The sequence below is a fragment of the Phodopus roborovskii genome, unplaced genomic scaffold (assembly GCF_943737965.1).
Source record: "Phodopus roborovskii unplaced genomic scaffold, PHOROB, whole genome shotgun sequence".
Classification (NCBI taxonomy): Eukaryota; Metazoa; Chordata; class Mammalia; order Rodentia; family Cricetidae; genus Phodopus; species Phodopus roborovskii.
In genome coordinates, this window is record NW_026125444.1 from 3,829,492 (window position 1) to 3,847,378 (window position 17,887).

Below are 17,887 nucleotides of genomic sequence, written 5' to 3' on the forward strand. Positions count from 1 at the left end.
ACTCACCCTCCCTGAGGAATGGATGGGAGCTTAGTTTGGGTCATGGGAGGATTAGAGGGAGAAGGAACTGAAGTTGGTATGTGAAATTATATTGTTATTAATTTAAATAAAATTTATTTTAAAAAACGAAAGTGTAGGCAGTTGCCATCATAGGAAGTGGTCTGGACTGAGCCAGAGATGTGGGTACAGTTCCTGCTCATCAACTTCTGCAAGTTTTTAGGAATGGTGACTTGAGGCTGCACCCCCAGTTGCATTATTTCTATAGAAAGCACTGATGTTCTCACCATTTTCCTCTCAACTCTATAATGTTCAATTACCCCAGTTCACATCTCCTTTCTGCTTCAAAGCTACTGTCTCTTCCACCTTAGAGTCGTTTAACTTCTCACTCCTATTCAGCTTTGTATTTATTTGTTCACAGAATCATACATTCATTCAACAAATAATTATTGATTGCCTATGTTCCCTGGCAGTAGTCTAGAGTCATAGTACATAAGGGTGCTAACAGATAAAACAGTAATGACCCATGGAGTTCCCACTGTGACAATCAGAATCAGGATAGTATTCAGAGATGAACATTTTCTTTTGTGAGCAACTTAATCTCATTGAACCTTTGCCAACACAAGTTTTTCCATTCCCGCTTCTCTTTTGAATTTTTCTTCATACAAATATTTTGATAACATTACCCCTCCACACCCCCCCCACTTCTCCCAGATCCTTTTCATCCCCTCATTAACTATGAGAAAGAATAACATTTTAACCTCTGGTTCTACCTATTTTCTTGTTTACCGTCCATCTACAAATGACTGATGTTATCATATTGATCTCATGTGAATGCCTAATGTAAACTAGACAGACTACTATAGAATTTCTTCTGATCTCTTCATGTATTTTAAAATCTGTGTAATATTTTTTAAATTATTCATGTGCTGTATACCTTCTAGCAAAAATTATTCCTCAGAAGCATAAGATTATTTGATTTATACAGATCACCTAATCACCATCATCCAACAACTGGAAAAAGAAGACTTATAGTTTGCAAAATAGTTAACTGTGAATGGAGAAAAAGAAAAGTAATCCAATATAACTTTAAAAAGTAATCTAGACCTCTATAAAATATAGATAATATAAAAATAATTATGGAAGAAATAATAGCATAAGGAGTGTATAGAGTAAGATGGTGTTTGTGTAAGATTTTAATATTGAGAGGAATGTAGATAACAGAATTACAAATAATAGGATGCAAAGGGCAGTAGTTAAATCACCTATTTGTGCTATCAGTCTAATTTAATTGTTGTGTTTAATATGATGGTTTTGCATTGTAATCTTTAGGAGACTTATGACCATGTGGCAATATTGTGACACTTGGGAACAGTCACAATAGCACTGAGTATGTGCCATGTTAACTCAAACAGGATCCTTCAGTATTAACCAGCCTTCCTACTGTGACTAGAATATTGGTTTCTTATCTAACATGCATTTAGAAATATTATTTAAAAAAAGTAATATCCAGATTTGCATAAAAGTTAGCACGTGATGCCACTCATACCACTTCAGAGCCTAGGTCAGATTTTGCCCATCAAACATAGTACTCTGTCTTGTTCCACTTTCAATTGTAGAGTCAGTTCAGCTTTCAGGATCATAACTGTGAATCGATTAGATTAGATTAGATGCTTACATTAGGATATATTTTCTATCTACATAACAGGAAGTCCTACAATTTTCCTGGATATTTATTAAGCATACATATCTAGCTACAGAAAGACTATGAGATGAATACTTCACATTAAAGAGGAAGACAAAAGGAAAACAAACTAGCTGAGTAGAAAATAGGGCTGGAAAATAGAAATTCAAATAATCATTGAGGTAATAACCCTTATATTGTGTTAAAAGAGAAAATGATTACTACCAATTTGTTAATTGTGGAAAGGCCTAGATAGCTTATTAAGTATGTGTTGAAGAGGCAATTGAAATCAGTCATGTTTTCTGTTGGGAGCCTACAACACAAATACTTTTATTTTATAAATTGTAGAATTTAATCATCAAAAAGTTTAAACCTTCCCAATCTATGTAACAAGGGGGAATGAAATATGAAGCTCCTGGCAGTGTATCTTTTGTGCTTCCAACAATGAGACTTAAAGTTCTTAAAATGAAAGCATACTGAATGTATCTCATACTAATTTGGAGAATGAAAAACAATGAATTAGCCATTCTGTTTTGTGGATGAATATGTTCTATATTTGGTTTAATTATTGCACTAACTGTGACAGCAATTCAAGGATAAATTTCAAAGAAGTGATGGTATTCGTCTTTATTCACAGACATCCTCTAATGTAATGCTGGGGCTGGATGTACTTAGGATTCCATTCCAAGGTTGAATTGAAAGGTGCCTGGAAGGTTGAGAAGAGACAGGTAAATCTTTATTTTGATCCTTAGTATTTTGGTTAAGTATATTTACCCAATACCACAGAGTTTCCAATGGACTGAAAAGGTGTCTCAAGCTATAGCCATATGGATCCGTATTACCTTTGATGAGACTGGCCCTACTGCTGTCCCACGTTCTCTGTTATTACTCCACTTGCTCTCACTTTTTAAATATCCATACAAAGAAAGTAGAAATTTTGTTTTGAACTGTTGAAAACTATGATTTTGCAAGAAAAAACACTTGAGATATGGTTGTTACCATTGTGCTGGCCTCTAATGGCTGGCATTTTCAGTATTATTAATATGCATGTAAATATATGTATCTGCCAGTCTGACATGATCTGTGACTCAAGAGAGAGAGGGTATTAGAGAGAAAATATGCCTCAGGCTTTCCTCTTTCTGGTTCCATCCACATCTGAAGCCACACCCAAAAGGTGTGTCCATCTGTTCAAATGTGTATGTGTGTGTGGGGGGGGTTTAGATTGAATCTAGGGTAAGACATATGATTGATAAGCACTCTACTGATAATTTTTACCCATGGCTTACAGTTATTTAATTTAAATTCATATTCATCTTGTCAGAGGACCCGCAAATGCTGAGAAAATTATGAGGTAACACATAAAATAGCAACACAACACAATTTTCTCTTTAAAATAATGCGTTATGTCCTAAATTTATTTGGACCACTTCTAATTAACATTTAGTGCTAAAGAGCTCAACTGTTCTGGAAGAATTTATTTCCTTAGTAACATCATAAATCTTTAAATTGAATTGTAGTTTCCCTTCATATTCATAAAGCCAACATGAAAGATTTTCAATCTCTAATACTGACCTGAAGTTAGGTTTACAGTTTCAATGTTCTATTATTTAAGTATCTAATTATATATAATAAAGTAACACTCGCCTTGTGGTGATGCACTGTAAGCCAATAGGATTTGCTGAAGGAGGTAGAGGCAGGAGGATCACAAGTTTGAAGCCAGCTTGGATTACACAATTGGCTGGAACATACCTTTAATCCCAGAACTTGGCAAGCAGACATAGGGGCAGGCAGATAACATGAGTTCGAGGTGAGGCTAGCTTGGTCTACAGAGTGAGTTCCAGGACAGCCAAGGCTACACAGAGAAACCCTTAAAACATCAAACAAACAAAAAAACCAAAACAAACAAAACACACACACAAACAAAAAAACCCGAAAGAAACAAACACACACATTAAAACAACACCTTGGCCAGACTATCTCAAATGAGGCACATCTCCTCTAATATTGGAAGTTCAACAGCCTTGGGTCTAGTTAATACTTTAACAGGAGATCCTAAACTTCTTTCTTTCTTAGAAGAGTTTCAGTGGGTAGCTCAGGTTGTCCTGGAATTATTCATGTAGATCAGGCTGGTGTCAAACTCACAGAAATCTTCTGCCTGTCTTCTGCCTTCCAAGCTTAGATTATAGGCCTGTCATGATGCCCAGCATAAATAATGAATTTTAAGTGAGGAATTTTATTGCATAATTTTCTATTTGGTTCGTCAACTTTTATACCTAATGTTTTTGAAGAAAGTCTGCAAAGTAAAGGGAATCATTGTCTTGATCTTCAAGTATTTTCTTCAGAATGTTCTCTTTGGCACAGGCAAGCCTGAGAACCTCATTTTTTAGTAAATTGCCTTCTTCATTTCTAACCTTTCTCAAGATAGAGCCAATATAACTTCACTGGGGTATTTATTCTAATCTGCATTAATTATAGTTAAATACTTCCCAGTTGTTTTATTTTGTGGTTTACCTATGATTATGCTGTTGTTATTTTATAAACTTGGTCACTTTGCCAAACACAGAAATTAAGTGTCTCAACATTTTGCCAGAGTTTATGATTTTCAAAGTGATATGACCAGTCTGGACTCTATTTATTCTCATGAATTATCTTTATGATGTAAGTGAAGCTGAAGCTATAATCTTCATTTGACAAGCAGAGAAACAACAAGGAGTTCAAATGATTTGCAAAATGATTTGCCCATGGTTCATAGCTAGTAATTAATAATGAAAAAAATTGAACACTTGATTTTGTAACATCCAAATTTTTGTGTGGTGGGAATTATTAGTGGTCACAATAAAGTTAATGGTTACACTGACTAACTCTATCTTTATGCTAAATTTTGATTATAAGATTTCCATCCTCTTTTAAAAATATATTTACTTGTATGGGAACAGAGGTAATATGATTTATATTGAAATAAGTGTCTTTCTCCCTATTAACACATCAATACAACATTATTTAACGATAACCTTTCCTTTATTATCTCCATCCATGATCTTATATTAACAAGTATCACAATATAAAATATATTACAAACTTAAAAGTCCCACAGTATTTACAATTCAAACATATTAAAATTCCATTTCTTTTTTTTAAAAAAGTCTTTTTAACAATAAAAATATCTTTAAAATTTCAAAATGTATATCTATTCACTCCTGAAAAATCTAAATAAATGCTTCTTCAGTCACAAATCTAAACAAAACAAAACCAGTTCCAATGGAATAAAAAACTCTGTTCAATGTTTGGGATTTACTCATGATCTCCTAGCCTCTTCCTAAAGGCTTGCCACAAAACATAGTTCATTTTGTCTATTTATGCTGGCTACACTCCATCACACCTACTACCCTTGGCAATAATCCAATCATACTGGCACCTCAAAATTGTTGGGGTCTCCTACTGTAATTGATCTTTACTTTAATCAATAATATCCCTTAGGCCCTTTTCATGGTGCCAAGCCCCAACTTCTCTGCACGACCCATTCAATCCCGGAGCTTCAACTGATACTAAGGTTGTACTGTCACCAGTAGACGCTTCTGGCCTCTCATAGTTCCAAGCCTCAGATGATCTCCTTGATCCCATTCATACCTTAAAAACCAGTAGCCTCTGAGTGACTCTTAAACTACCAAGTTCAATTGCCAGAAAGATGTACAACCTTGGAGACTGTACACCACAGCTTCTGTGTGCTACCCCTGAGGAAATGCTTCCAGAATATTAAACCTCAATGATGCATATCTCTTCTTCATCACTGGTATTTTTTTATGTTTTCATTTTTTTTTTTTTGTTCCAGCTAACCAACATTCTTTGTCCCAATAAAGCAGTGATTTCATTTCAGTGATGTTGGTCTCTTGTTAATGTGGATGATTCTTTATCTTCAGCTGACCATAACAATAAATTCTTAATTCAAAATGGCAAATGGCTCCAACTGAGCCTTTAAACATCCTTCTGAACTTTTCAAGCCAGGCCTTTATCAATCGCACTGCTTTCATGATTGTCTCCCAGGCTCCAACAATACTGCCCACAGAACTTTAAACATGCAAGTCCTTCCACAGTCCTACCAGAAACAGCATGATCAAGTCTGTTGCAGCAACATGCCACTCCTGGTACCAATTACTGTCTGAGTTAGGTTTCCTGTTGCTGTGATGAGATGCCATGGAGATGAACTACATACTTGCCTTGCATATCCTGAATCACAGTCTTTTGATATACAATGAGGAAGTAACTCAAACTGTGCAGGAACCTGGAGGCAGAAACCATGGAGGAGTGCTGCTTATTAGCTTGCTCCTCATGATTTGATCAGCCTGCTTCATAAAGAACCCAGTACCACCAGCCCTGGGGTGGTGCCACCCACAATAGGCTAGACCACCCCTCATATATCACTAGATAAGAAAATGTATAATAGGCTAGTCTACAACCAAATCTTGTGGAGACATTTGCTCAGTTGATGTTCCCTCCTCTGAGATGTCAAGATGACATAAAACTAGCCAGAACACTCCTCTTGAGCCATTTCTGCTCTTTATAGTTCTTACTAAGGTTCCCTTAATAAGTTTATTGTTAAGTCTATTATTCTGATTAAGAATAAGCAAATAAAATAAGGCAGTATTTATCAGCAGATTATTAATGAATCATGAGAAGTTATTTTGAAAGATGATGAATCTTTTCTGAGAAGGGCATTTAGTTTCTTGTACAGTTCCCAAAACTGCTTCTGAAACTTGCTAATTAAGGTTCAGTCATGACTGTTTGTAGTGGCAGGCCTTGTTTCCACAGGACTAAATGAACATTAACCACACATTGCTGTAAATAATGCATATGCATAATGCCAGAGGCTCACCATAATAGGAAAGTACATTTTTGAGAAGCGTTTATTCTCGTGCATTGATAGAATTATCATCCCTCGAACTAGAGGTATTACAGAAAGAATAAGTTAATTGGAGACACAGATTTGAGAATTAGGTTGATTTGTTTGTCTCCTTATAGTGATCCCAAATTTAAAATTTGAATAATTTATTATATAAAATTTATAATTACTGTATTTACAGAAAGGTGCATTTTAATTTATTATAAATGTTTTTCTTAGGTAGCTATAATCTAGCAAAAAGGTTAAATGCCACCTAAAATTCATTCCTTATTTCACTGTGGCTCATAGTACCAGGCTACAGCTGAGCTTGATAATATATGACCTAGAGTCATCCAAAACCTTATAATTAACTTTTCTGCCTATTTCCCATATATGTGAATGTTCAGGTACATACCTTGTGTCTACCTTCATTGTGGTAAAGTAAGGCTTATTGTATTATATTCATTATTTCAGCCTTTTTAAAGCACATTGTTTTACTTTTTCCATATTTATTATAGTTCTGTCATTTTCTCTCTCTCTCTCTCTCTCTCTCTCTCTCTCTCTTTTTAAGCTGGGTCAAAACTTTTTTTTTTCATAACATCTGCTCTCATTTTACACTTAGATGATCATTGGACTTATTCCACTGTGAGTGACAGAAATAAATGATATATTATATCCAAGCCCAACATGGACTAGATCCTTAGTAAACATTCACTGAAAATTATATCTGTATAATTGTATCACATATAAATTTTGTATGTGACATATTTTCAGTTTAGAACATTGGTCTCTGTGCCATCATTTAATTTAAAACTAATGTTTCAAGGAAATTTTCCAGGATATTTCTACTATTATGTGGACTAGGAAATTAGAACAACTATAAAGTTAATCTGCCTGAAGATGGGTGTGGGTGGATCATGCTTGTATTCCAACACTTGGAAGGCTCAGATAAGAAGATACCTATGAGACTAAGGCCAGTGTTGGCCACAGCGTGCTTTATATACAGGCCAGCCTGGGATGGATGAGAGAGACCTTGAATCAAAAAGTAACTTTTCAGAATTTGTTACAACTCACAATTTAGGAAATGATTATAAGTACACAAACTGCTTGCTTGCAGATGTTTCCAGTGACAAAGAGACTCCAGTATCTTTCTTATGTTTCCAAATTTCAGACTTTTCCTGTCATTATATTTCCCCTCCCATGTTTAATGAGATGTTCATGTGATCAGCACTCTGTGGCATAAGGTAGTATATTGCCTCTTCTGTTTTGATTATGTAAGGTATGAAGGACTCAGTTTTGAATGTTCTCTTTCTATGCTTTTCCTTATACTCCTTCCCATTTCATCCTTGCTCTCTTCCATCACAACTTCCCGAATTCTAAACCACCCAGCTCAACTAGGCGCCTCTTTTTTCTTACTAATTTCATGAGATAAAACTTTTTTCTTCCTTATTTTACAAAGTTTTGAGGATAACCTATTAAATGTCAATAGATAATTCCTATTGAGATGGTAATAAATAACTCATGTCTAAAACTATGTTTTATAAGTTTTGGCACTATTGCTGTCTTTGTAGAGAGTATGAGGATTAATACGAACCAAACATGTGATCTCCCAGGCAAATGCATTGGAAGTATAGGCATGTATATTTATAAGATAGTGAGCCAAGTGGGTATAAAACTGGACATTTTTAAACTTTAGCTGGAATACTGATTTTACTATTTATTTATTTATTTATTTTATATAACCAAGTCCATTTAAATGAAAACAAACATTTATAGACAATATTTGGGAATTTGGGTATCCTTCTTTCCAAACTACTTCCTGCTGGTAAGGGGCGCTGTCATGGGGGATTCGAACAAGATTCAGAAATCCTGGCTGTAGTCTGTAAGGATGCTTTGTCCAGCTGTTTTGTATGTACGATCACCTGGTACTCCGTTTCAGGTGGTCTGGCTTGATCAAACCACAATAGTCTGGAAGGAATCCACATCTTTTCATTTTCTGTGGAAACAAAAATAGAAATCCTTTTCCCCAGTAACTTGTCCTTGAACTTAAATTTTGGACTCAAAGCATTTTTTAATTCAATTTATTGTTTTACATGTTGATCCCAGTTCCCTCTCCCTCCCTCCCTCCTCCCTACCTCCTTCCCTCCTTCACTCCCTTTTACCCTCTCTGCCCTCTCACCTGCACTCTAACCACCCTCCCCTCCCATCCCCCACCCCAATTCCATATGTAGGGGAATGCCATCCAGTTGGGGTCATGTAGATCTGAAAGGTCATGTGAAGTAGGGACTAGGGCTTCTCTCTTGTCTCTAGATTAAGGCAGTTATCCCTCCATGGGGGATGTGTTCGCAAAGTTTTGCAGGCAAGTGGATGGCACTTGAAGAAACCATCCTGAATGAGGTAACCCAGTCACAAAAAAGAGGAACATAGTATGTACTCACTCATATATGGATTTTAGACATAGAGCAAAGGATCACCAGCCTATAATTCACACCACCAGAGGAACTAGGATACAAGGTGTATTCTAAGAGATGCATATAAAGTCCCTCACAGAACCGGGAAGGGACCAGTCCCCCAGAGCACAGGGGAAGTGGGGTGGGGCAGCTAATGGAAAGAGAAGTAGGAGAAAACGAGGGGGAGGAAGGAAAACACGTGTGACCAGGAAGATTGAGCCCTATTAGGAATAGAAGACAGGAGAGAGAGAGAATATCAAAGAGGGGCCAATATTGGTTTGAAAATAAAATTGAACACAAAGAAATGTCTAGCGAACTACAAGACTTCTGCCAACTAACAATTTGAGCTTCTGTGGAAAGGCTACCATAAATCCCCTTCCCAGAGAGTGAGATCAACAACTAACTTATCCATGGAGCCCTCAACTAATGTCTGTTGGAAAGAGGATCAAACACCCATACATAAATACTGAGTCGAAGTAGAACCCAGATGCAGATGGAGAGGACAAGACCAGGCTGCAGAAACACATAGAGACAGCTTACCTGAACAAGAAGGAGCTAACAGGCCACCAGACTGATAGCTGGAAAGCCAGAATGGGACTGACTCAGGCCCCCCTGATTATGGGTCTCAGCCAGAAGGACTGAGCAGTCTAAAGGACCTCAGACAGTGGAGCCAAGATGTATCCCTGGTGCACAAATGAGCACTTAGTATGAATGTTGTACTTAGGACCAGGTAGTTTTGTGTGCTGGTCCAATACTAACTCTTTTATGGAAGTTCTGCAAAGCAATAGCATGTTTTAAGTGCTCTTAGCTTTATAGGATGTTCATGTGCAGAATCTGTCCTACTAACTTCTTGTTGTTCTTTCTTGTCTTTTGGAGTCATAGGAAACATGTTTAAGCAGAAGAATGTAGATATGTACATATAGATGTTTTCAGTGCTCTTTTGAAATGCTGAGTTCACTAGAAAAATTATACATTTGCTTTCCAGAAAGCTAAGCATGTTTTCACAAGTAACAGTTCAGCATTTTTGTATGAACTGTCACATGCAATCATCACTCCAAATTGCATTGCTGCTGATGTGAGATTAGTGTCTGAGTAGAAATCCTGCAACACAAGGAAAAAAAAAAAGAAATAAAATGGAACTTTTTCATATAAAAATAGTTTCATTTATAATTTTAAGTTTGTGATTTAGAGATATGCGGTTGCAAAATTTTGATACCATTACACAATAAAGCAAAATATGGAATTGTAACTGGCCTGCTTTTCAATCCAACTGAAACATTAAGTACCATTATAATGGTTTTATTTGCTGGGAAGAGCACCATTACAATAATCTGCTTTTTACAGCCCATATCAAGTATGAACCAGCATTGCTTATTGCAAAGTTTCTACTTGGGGAGACATTTTCACAGCATCTAACAGTTTTACCCCACATTTCTTGGAATTAGTCTTTAATGATATCCTTTTCCAAATTGATTTGTTGCTCAAAATTTGTGATCATCTTGTCGTGAAAATCTAATCATCTAATCCAGCAGCTGTATTTAAAATTCCATGCAAATTGATGAGGGAAGTTTCAATTGAAACTATGGACACAGTAATTGTATGAAAATTCCACAGAAGGTAACCCATGCAAACATAGGTGTTCTAGGTTTTTCTTTTTCTTTTTCTTTTCCCCATTCCAAATGGAATTTAGAGGTGTGGTGATTTCAAGCATCTTTTATTATTATTGTTTTCTAGAGAATAGTGGACTGACTATAATTGTAGATTTCATGTATGATAAAGTTGGGACTCTGACTCATCCTTTTAGCTGTCAGCCTTATTAAGAAGCTCTTCATGTGTTACACTCGGCACCGGGTATTGTAGAAACCATGCCTGTGAGAGCCAGGGGAGGGCTTTCACTGTGGCGTCATTAAGTTTGGCTCATATTGTTACACCACTTCTGCCTTATTTCAAGCTCTAGCTAAAACTCCCAGCACAGTAGGTCTAATGCACACTGATGCCTTTGCCTGAAGATTGATTGAAACTCACAGTGTCTCAGAGTTGCTGACGCTCACTCAACCATTTTATTGAAGGTAAGGTAAATAAAATAGATCGCCATATGAGAATTCTCTGAAATCAAATGGGATTAATTTGGCAGGTTTAAGCCCATGAAAAAGGTTAGGAAGAAAGATCGAATACTTTTTGTGTTCATCATAAGAAAGGATAAATATTCCTGGTGGTATTTGGCCTATAAAACTCACTTTTTTTCAGTACAATAAAGATGTTAAATGAAAGTATGAATTTATGATGCTACTTTGGTATTAAATGACTCATCTGTAAAAGATAAGTAGGGAAAAAAACTTTTAGGACACAATATTTTGAGGAAATTCTTTTCTTTCTGTTTCTGTAACACTAAATGCATGGATCAGTGGTTATAGAGAATTTGATAAACAACACAAATGGATGGATTTTCCAAAGTACACTTCAGAATCTTAAGAATTCATATAGCTGTAATTCTTTGCCACTACTGGAAAGTAATCCTAAAGTTGAGCCTTTCATTCATTAATAAAAACTGTGTGTTCACATTTAAAAACTTTTTTGGGGAAATGACCTGTGATGTATTGTTTTTGTTTTCTTGGTGTTTCACATATTGTCTATTTTGGAAGAGAAACATTTCTTTCAAAGAATAATACAAATAGATTTTTTTTATTGTATCATCTGAAAAATTTTAGGGGACAGACAATTTTTACACTGATCTTAGTATCTGAAATTCTATGAAATGCTAACAGAAGTGTATAATGTCATGTGCATTGCTTTGATTGAGATATGCCCATAGGTCTTAGGCACTCAAATGCTTGATCTCCAGTTATTGGAACTATTTTGGGGAGACTTGGGAGTGTGACCCTTCTGAAGGTTTCAAAAGTGTGCCATTTCTGGTTATTTCTCTCTGTTTTTTGATTGTGGTTTGAAATCTGAGCCCTTGGCTCTCTGCTTCCAGTCGCTGTGACTGCCTGCTCTCATGCTTTCCCAACATGACTGTGATGCAGTCTTATACCTGTGGAAATGTAGTCCCAAATAAGCCTGTACTTGTGCAAGTTGCCATAGGCATAGTGCTTTATTACAGCAACAGAAAGGTTATGAAATTTTGTACCAGGAAGTGAGCTATTGACAAAATGGACCATGTCAATTTTTTGGAAGGATGTGGAAGACTGGGACTTCAGAAAATCAGATGAACAATGTAAGCAGAAATTGATAGGTTTTCACAAGCACTGTATGAACTGTTCCAGGATAAGGGGTTTCATGGGGGAACTTTTAGCAACTAGTCTGCAGATTCTTGTGATATTTTGCCAAATAATGTTGCTGCTTTTCAGCTATTGTCCTTGTCTATTAAAGAGAAAATACTCCCAGAAGAACAATAAAGGTTATTTTTGTTAGAAAAACTCCATATTGTCAAATTGAGAAGAGGATTTCTATATCCCACCACTCATAATTTCTGTTGTGATTTCTTTTCCATTCTTAACAGTGTGCAGTTATGAAGTTTTGCTAATACACATACTCACCTGCTCACTGCATAATGATTTATTATTACTGTCTACTTATATGCACTAGATTGTTCTTGTTTCTAGCTATCCAAATTTATCCATCTGTTTTCATAACCAATAATTGGTTTTTATAGATATTTAAACAATTCTGGCACTGGCTATATGCACAAGCACACATTGCATACTCATATGAATAACAAGCCATTTTGTGTAGAGGAATATGCATTGTGTACATACATGTACTTAAGTGTGTTCTTGGAGGAATTTAGGAGCATCCTCGCACTCTCTATCACTTGAGGCTGTATTTCACTGAAGCTCTTTATGTCTTCCATCTAGGCAATCTGGTGTAAGTGACTGGGATCCAGCTGAGCACTGTGCTTTTAGACATAGTATCTTTATCCAGGGGCAGAGATATGGGAGGATAGAGGGAGTTGCCAGTTTGCTGCTGGGATCCATCTGTTTCTATTGGCCTCCTGTGATAGTTTGAAAGAAAATGACCCCCAAATGTTAGAAGGCGTGGCCTTGTCTGATTAGGTGTGGTCTTGAAGAAAGTGTGTCACTGTGGAGGTAAGCTTTGAGGTCTAATATATTCTCAAGCCACATGCAGTGAGGCGAACTACTTCCTGTTTCCTGTGAGTCAAGATGTAGAATTTTCAGCTCCTCCAGAACCACCATGTATGCCTGCATGCTGCCATGATGAAGAAGGACTAAACCACTTAAATTGTAAGCAAGACATCACAATTAAATTTTTTCCTTTATAAGAGTTGATGTGGTAATTGTGTTGCTTCACAGGAATAGAAACCCTTACTAAGACACATACCTTCAGTCAGCAAATTTCCTAGCCCTAACATGAGCTATCTTAAAGAAATAATTGACACTTTTTTATCTCCATATACATTTAATCACTATTAGCAGTCAAGAGTAACTTTGGTTCTTGACAGTGACTTTTACAATTTTCTCCCATAGGATTCCATTAGTCTTACTATCTCTAATAGTATGTAAATGACTAATAATAGGTGTATTTTGTGTTCTTTCAGAAAAAGCTGAAAAAGACACTGTAGTTTAATTTATATGATGGAATCTATAAATACAATTATTTATCTTATATTTGTTAAATATTTTTGTATTTTAGCTTCTGAGCATTCTCTCATTGTGGTAGTGTATGTTTTCTTACTTATTGATCAGTATATATCAAAATAATTCTAATCCACATGTACAACTTCCTGTGAATTCCAAACATGTCTTTTAGGTATAAGTTTGAGTTTGAATTTGCCTGCAGTTTAATAAGTCACATGTTGATTTTTTTCTCAAACTCAGGAGAGGATGACACTGAGATTATAAAAATTCTTCATTGAGCAGGAGATATTCAGGAATATTCTGAACCATGTATTTGTAGCATTATAGCCACATAAATGATCAATATCCTGTTCTTCTCCTGAGCTGTCCCAATTCTCTACCGACTCCCTATTCCACTCTACATATGAACTTAGTTATATTACTAAAAAAATTTCTTGTTTCTTCATGGTATTATATATTTTGTTATCAGGATTGATATTTTTCAGCACTTTGGATTCTACCTAGAGATAATCATAACTAATATATCTGTCGATTAATTCAGTACTGGATACTTTTCCAAGTGATGTTTGTATACTTTTCAGCATTGTTAACTTCAATTTAGGGTTGTATAAAAAACTTCTTGTTCTCAAAGTTCAATTTCTTGCTGTACTATGAAGTTGGCAATTCAATACATAGCTATGTTTTTTTATTTATAATTTTTTATTTAATTTTATATAACAAAGTCCAATTAAATGAAAACAAACATTTATACACAATATTTGGGAATTTGGGCGTCATTCTTTCCAAACTACTTCCTGCTGGTAAGGGGCGATGTCTTGGGGGATTCGAAGAAAATTCAGATATCTATAGCTATGCTTTTTTATTAATGCAGATAACAAATCAACCTATATTAACTTGGGTTTGAGAATCATTACATATCAATGTTATAGCCACCTACAAAATAACCAATAATATTTCAGTGAATAATGTAGATTTAAACATTATTTTATGGTCATAAATTTTATTTATTCATTAGTCAATTCTACATGTAAAAATGTTATTATTTACTTGGAGGTGATAGAGTATACCATAACTGATGCTTTCTTTTTCAGTCAGTGATTTTTCTATATGACTTAAACCTTAGTCATTATGCATCTATTCATAAGAAACATTTTCCCCTCAGTTATAAACAGTTCCAATTCCCTATCTAGATAAAATTTATTCTATATACAATTAAACCACTATGTCATTAATTGAACAGTCCTCATAATAGTAATGCACTATATCTTAGCTTATTTGTAAGCTCAGCACTTTAACATCTATAAACAGAATGGTATTTTATGTTTCATGTGTTAAGAGTCTTCGGATGGTTTCTTAGTTAGAGATACCACAGCCACAATAACTCTTATAACGACTCTTATAAAAGAAAACATTTAATTGAGGTGGCAGCTTGGATTTTCAGATTTTTGGTTCCTCATCATCATTGTGGGGAGCATGGTGGCCTGAAGGTAGACATGGAGCTGAGTACAACTTGATCAGATGGTAACAGAAAGTAGACTGGTGTTACAATGAACCTGAGCATTGGAGATCTCAAAGCCAGCCCCCTCAGTGACACACTTCCTCCCTTGACATAATACTTACTCCAACAAAGTCATTCCTCCTAATACGCCACTCCCTTGGGAGGGCCATTTTCTTTCAAACCACCACAGATGAGCATATATATATATATGGAAATTTCAGAATTATAATTGATAAAACCAGAAAGCTCTTCTTCCTTTGCCTCTTAAAACTTCAAATTTGTCCTAAGGTAGAACAGAATAAGGGAAGTGAGTTAAAAGCAGGTAAAAAAAAAATCTACATTTGGTATGAGTTATGCAGTTTTAATTTATTTCTATATATTTTGAGAATTTTATTTTGTATACAATAAAATAATATCACTTCTAACTCATTTCCCTTTCCAATCCTACCCATAACCTACTCTCTCCCAACTTTGTCTCTTCTCAAGAAACGTTTTAAACAAATACTTCTATATTGTCTTTTACTTATATTAAAGTGAATTCTTAGACATACAATGTAATATAAGCTGTAGTGATTGACATGACTAGATATGATTTTATGAAGTGGTTATGTCGTTGCCCTACTTACACAATAACCATAAATATGACAGCTAAATATAGATTGTTGCATGAGTCATAATCTCTGTTGCCCTTTATACTATTGAGAACCAGAGGGTTTTAAAGAAAACTAAAAAGATCATTAGGATATAGAGCACCATTCAAACCCTAGCAACTTTATTTATACATTAAAAAATGTAAGGAAAGATTTTTTAATTTTGTAAGTAAACTGAAGTAAGGGGTACTCAGAAAGGGTCTTTTGTTGCTGTTGTTTGTTTGCTTATTTGAAAACACGTTGATCATTATTATCATAAGATTGTCAAACACAAATCTTATCCATAAGTGCTAATAATATTTCAAGTTACTGAAATCACAACTTTTCCTTCTAATTTTCAGAACTCTGCTTGTCCAATCTTTGTCCTTGAAATTATTTGTAGACTTGGGTGAGTTTATTTCTTCTGAAGTTCATATCTGAGCTCAACTGGCATAATATGCTTTAATCAAAAGAGATATTTTACAGTAAGTTTCTGTGTAACTCTGTGCAATGGTCCTCTAATTGCCAGGGTGATTGAGAAGAAGCCATTAAGAATATTTGCCTAGATAGAAGAACATTCTGCCATGAGGTTATTGTATTCAAAGGTTGATCAACAGCTCAAGGAATGAATATTCCCCCATGAAATTTAGTAGTTGGCATTTGTAAACATTCTCTGTGCATTTTTGCTTTCTTTTCTTATTTTACATATCGATCCCAGTTCCCTCTCCCTCCCTTACTCCCTCTCTTCCACACTCCCATGCCCTCCAGCCACCCTCCCATCTCATTCCCCTCCCCCCCCGCCATTCCACATGTAGGGTGATGGCTTCTAGGATGGGTCATCTAAATCTGTCAGGTCATTTGGAGTAGGGAATAGGCCCTCCTTCCTGCCTCTAGATTAAGGGAGTATCCCTCCATGGGGAATTTTCTCCCAAATTCCTTTTGCGCACCAGGGATACATCTTGGTGCCACTGTCAGAGGCCCCTTACACTACACAGGCCATCTAACTGACACCCATGTTCAGGGGGTATGAGTCAGTCCAATGCTAGATTACCAGCTATCAGTCTGAGGGTCCATTAACTCCACCTTGTTCAGGTCAGGTGTCTCTGTTCTTTTCTGTAGCCTGGTCTTGTCCTCCGTCTCTGCATCTGGATACCAGTTCGGCTCAGTGTTTAGCTGTGGGTGTCTGCTTCTGTTTACATCAGCTACTAGATGAGGGCTCTATGATGGTGGATAAGTTAGTCATCGATCTCATTATCAGGGAAGGGCATTTATATTAGTCTTTCCACTGTTGCCCAAATTGTTAGTTGAGACCTGTCTTGTAGGTCTCTGAACATTTCTCTAGAGTCAGGAGTCAGTTTCTTTTCAAACCTATAATTGCTCCCTCTTTTATGCTCTCTCTCTCTCTCTCTCTCTCTCTCTCTCTCTCTCTCTCTCTCTCTAATCTATTCTTCCCTTGACTCAATCTTCCTAGTCACATGTGTTATTTTCTCCTTCCTTCCCTTCTCTTTCTCCTAGTCCCCTCTCCACTCACTGCCCCCCCTACTCCCAATATGCTCAGGAGGTCTTTTCCTTTCCCCTTCTGTGAAAGACCTTATATGAATCCCTTAGAATCCTCCTTGTGTCCTAGTTTCTCTGGCTGTGTAAATTATAGGCTGGTGATCCTTTTCTCTGTGTCTAAAAACCATATGAGTGAGTATACTCTATGTTCCTCTTTTTGTGACTGGGTTACCTCATTCAAGATTGTTTCTTCAAGTTCTATCAATTTGCTTGTGAATGTCAAGATTCCATTTTTTCCCCACAGAGTAGTATTCCATTGTGTAAATGTGCCACATCTTTATCTATTCTTCAGTGGAGGGGCATCTAGGTTGCTTTGAAATTCTTGCTATTACACATAATGCTACTATGGACATAGTTGAACAGATGTCTTTGTTGCATGAAGGTGGATCATTTGGATATATGGCTAAGAGTGGGATTTCTGGGATGTAAATAATATAGTTGACATATCCACTCATTATTGTATACATCATTTGAGAAGTTGAATAACTATCAAAGGCTAGGATAAGCAAGTCCATGAAGGTGGTATACTTTTTTTTTTTATTTTACCTGTCAGATTGTTGTTTCTACAATAGTTTAACAATGTTTGTTAGCTGCCCTCTTG

The 17,887-nt window shown here is 36.0% G+C and overlaps 1 protein-coding gene across 1 annotated transcript in view; it reads left to right on the forward strand.

Annotated features, from left to right (window-relative positions):
- The first annotated feature begins 2,317 nt into the window (after positions 1-2,317).
- The window catches only part of Foxp2 (forkhead box P2), a 328,925-nt gene continuing 313,355 nt past the window's right edge, over positions 2,318-17,887 (forward strand). The window contains exon 1 of the mRNA XM_051175704.1: positions 2,318-2,409. The gene's annotated coding sequence lies outside the window, so the exon portion shown is untranslated. The remainder of the gene's footprint in view (positions 2,410-17,887) is intronic.